At 42.7% G+C, this 3788-nt stretch overlaps 1 non-coding gene across 1 annotated transcript; it reads left to right on the forward strand.

The window, feature by feature from the left end:
* The first annotated feature begins 3099 nt into the window (after positions 1-3099).
* On the forward strand, positions 3100-3207 carry LOC130948967 (small nucleolar RNA R71). Its single transcript, XR_009073304.1, has one exon. It is a non-coding gene; the product is annotated as a small nucleolar RNA R71 (small nucleolar RNA).
* The last annotated feature ends 581 nt before the right edge of the window (positions 3208-3788 follow it).

Consider the following 3788-nt stretch of genomic DNA (forward strand, 5'->3'; position numbering starts at 1 on the left):
CATTCAGAAAACAAAAAGTATTGTCACCACATCAAACTAATTAAGCTAGTTTTAAAGATGAATTCGAAATCCTGTACTTCTTGTTCTTTTGTAATAAAAACAGTTTTCATTTAAGAAAGGTGATGGATTTCATAGGACATTCATAACTTTAAGGCTAGACACTAAGACACTAATGATCATAAGACACAAACATGGATAAACATAAAGCATAATTTTCGAAAAACAGAAAAAAAAGAACAAGGAGATTAAAGAACGGGTCCACCTTAGTGATGGCGGCTTGTTCTTCCTCTTGAAGATCCTATGGAGTGCTTGAGCTCCTCAATGTCTCTTCCTTGTCTTTGTTGCTCCTCTCTCATGATTCTTTGATCTTCTCTAATTTCATGGAGGAGGATCTCTTGTTTGCTCTATCCTTTTCTTAGTGATGGGCTTGAGGTCATGCCTTCTTAATTGAACCAGCTTCCCTCTTGGAATTTCTCTTCACAGATATCTGTGAGGACTTGGTCCAACTTTGATCAAAGTTGACCCTTCTTCATGGCCACAACTCCATAGAAGTGGTCTTGATGCACCCTTGGGATGAATCTCTCCATCTCCCATGGCTCGGAGGTGAAAGCTTTTGCCTTCCCTTTCTTCTTTCTAGAGGTTTCTCCGGCCTTGGATGCCATAAATGGTTATGGAAAAACGAAAAAGCAACGCTTTTACCACACCAAACTTAAAAGGTTTACTCGTCCTCGAGCAAAAGAAGAACGAAGAGAGTAGAAGAAGAAGAAGTGGAGGAGAGGGAGATGGCTTTTAGTTCGGCCAAAGAGGAAGAAGTAGTGTTTAGGGTGTGTGAAAATGAAGGAGTGAAGATGATAGCGGGATTTGATAGGTGGGGGGTTTTTGGTGAAGAGGTATTGGGGTGATTGGTGAATGAGTGAAGAAGAGAGAGGGTGGTGGGGTTGGTGGGGATCCTGTGGGGTCCACAGATCCTTAGGTGTCAAGGAAAAGTCATCCCTGCACCAAATGGCATTCAAAAACACGTTTTGAGCCAATTCTGGCATTAAACGCCGGGCTGGTGCCCATTCCTGGCGTTTAACGCCAGGTTCTTGTCCCTTTCTGGCGTTTAACGCCAGTCTGGTGCCCCTTTCTGGCGTTAAACGCCCAGAATGGTGCCAGACTGGGCGTTAAACGCCCAACTGCTAGCCTCACTGGCGTTTAAATGCCAGTGGGATCTTCCTCCAGGGTGTGCTGTTTTTCTTCCTGTTTTTCATTCTGTTTTTGCTTTTTCAATGGATTTTGTGACTTCTTATGATCATCAACCTACAAAAAAAAACATAAATAACAAAGGAAAATAGATAAAATATAATCATTGGGTTGCCTCCCAACAAGCGCTTCTTTAATGTCAGTAGCTTGACAGAGGGCTCTCATGGAGCCTCACAGATACTCAGAGCAATGTTGGAACCTCCCAACACCAAACTTAGAGTTTGAATGTGGGGGTTCAACACCAAACTTAGAGTTTGGTTGTGGCCTCCCAACACCAAACTTAAAGTTTGACTGTGGGGGCTCTGTTTGTCTCTGATTTGAGAGAAGCTCTTCATGCTTCTTCTCCATGGTGACAGAGGGATATCCTTGAGCTTTAAACACAAAGGATTCTTCATTCACTTGAATGATCAGTTCACCTCCATCAACATCAATCACAGCCTTTGCTGTGGCTAGGAAGGGTCTGCCAAGGATGATGGTTTCATCCATGCACTTCCCAGTCTCTAGGACTATGAAATCAGTAGGGATGTAATGGTCTTCAATCTTCACCAAAACATCCTCTACAAGTCCATGAGCTTGTTTTCTTGAGTTGTCTGCCATCTCTAATGAGATTCTTGCAGCTTGCACCTCAAAGATCCCTTGCTTCTCCATTACAGAGAGAGTGAGGTTTACACTTGACCCTAAGTCACACAGGGCCTTCTTGAAGGTCATGGTGCCTATGGTACAAGGTATGGAAAACTTCCCAGGATCTTGTCTCTTTTGAGGTAATTTCTGCCTAGACAAGTCATCCAGTTCTTTGGTGAGCAAGGGGGGTTCATTCTCCCAAGTCTCATTTCCAAATAACTTGTCATTTAGCTTCATGATTGCTCCAAGGTATTTAGCAACTTGCTCTTCAGTGACATACTCATCCTCTTCAGAGGAAGAATACTCATCAGAGCTCATGAAAGGCAGAAGTAAATCCAATGGAATCTCTATGGTCTCATTTTGAGCCTCAGATTCCCATGGTTCCTCATTAGGGAACTCAGAGGAGGCTAGTGCACGCCCATTGAGGTCTTCCTCAGTGGTGTCCACTTCCTCTCTTTCCTCTCCAAATTCGGCCATGGTTATGGCTTTGCACTCTCCTTTTGGATTTTCTTCTGTGTTGCTTGGAAGAGTACTTGGAGGGAGTTCAGTAACTTTCTTGCTCAGCTGTCCCACTTGTGCCTCCAAATTTCTAATGGAGGACCTTGTTTCAGTCATGAAACTTTGAGTGGTTTTGATTAGATCAGAGACCATGGTTGCTAAGTCAGAGGGGTTCTGCTTAGAATTCTCTGTCTGTTGCTGAGAAGATGATGGAAAAGGCTTGCCATTGCTAAACCTGTTTCTTCCACCATTATTGTTGTTGAAACCTTGTTGAGGTTTCTCTTGATTCTTCCATGAGAAATTGGGGTGATTTCTCCATGAAGAATTATAGGTATTTCCATAGGGTTCTCCTAGGTAATTCACCTCTTCCATTGAAGGGTTCTCAGGATCATAAGCTTCTTCCTCAGATGAAGCTTCCTTAGTACTGCTTGGTGCATTTTGCATTCCAGACAGACTTTGAGAAATCAAATTGACTTGTTGAGTCAATATCTTGTTCTGAGCCAAAATGGAGTTCAGAGTGTCAATCTCAAGAACTCCTTTCTTCTGACTTGTCCCATTGTTCAAAGAATTCCTTTCAGAAGTGTACATGAATTGGTTATTTGCAACCATTTCAATTAGCTCTTGAGCCTCTGTAGGCGTCTTCTTCAGATGAAGAGATCCTCCAGCAGAGCTATCCAAAGACATCTTGGATAGTTCAGAGAGACCATCATAGAAAATACCTATGATGCTCCATTCAGAAAGCATGTCTGAGGGACATTTTCTGATTAATTGTTTGTATCTTTCCCAAGCTTCATAGAGGGATTCTCCATCCTTCTGTCTGAAGGTTTGGACTTCCACTCTAAGCTTACTCAATTTTTGAGGTGGAAAGAACTTTGCCAAGAAGGCATTGACTAGCTTTTCCCAAGAGTCCAGGCTTTCTTTAGGTTGAGAGTCCAACCATATTCTAGCTCTGTCTCTTACAGCAAAAGGGAATAGCATCAGTCTATAGACCTCAGGGTCAACCCCATTAGTCTTGACTGTGTCACAGATTTGCAAGAATTCAGCTAAAAACTGATGAGGATCTTCCAATGGGTTTCCATGGAACTTGCAATTCTGTTGCATTAGAGAAACTAATTGAGGCTTAAGCTCAAAGTTGTTTGCTCCAATGGCAGGGATAGAGATGCTTCTCCCATAGAAGTCGGGAGTAGGTGCAGTAAAGTCACCCAGCACCTTCCTTGCATTGTTGGCATTGTTATTGTTTTCGGCTGCCATGTCTTCTTCTTTGAAGAATTCGGTCAGGTCCTCAATAGAGAGTTTTGCCTTAGCTTCTCTTAGCTTTCGCTTCAAGGTCCTTTCAGGTTCAGGGTCAGCTTCAACAAGAATGCCTTTGTCTCTGCTCCTGCTCATATGAAAGAGAAGAGAACAAGAAAATGTAGAATCCTCTATGT

This window comes from Arachis stenosperma, chromosome 1 (genome assembly GCF_014773155.1).
Source record: "Arachis stenosperma cultivar V10309 chromosome 1, arast.V10309.gnm1.PFL2, whole genome shotgun sequence".
NCBI lineage: Eukaryota > Viridiplantae > Streptophyta > Magnoliopsida > Fabales > Fabaceae > Arachis > Arachis stenosperma.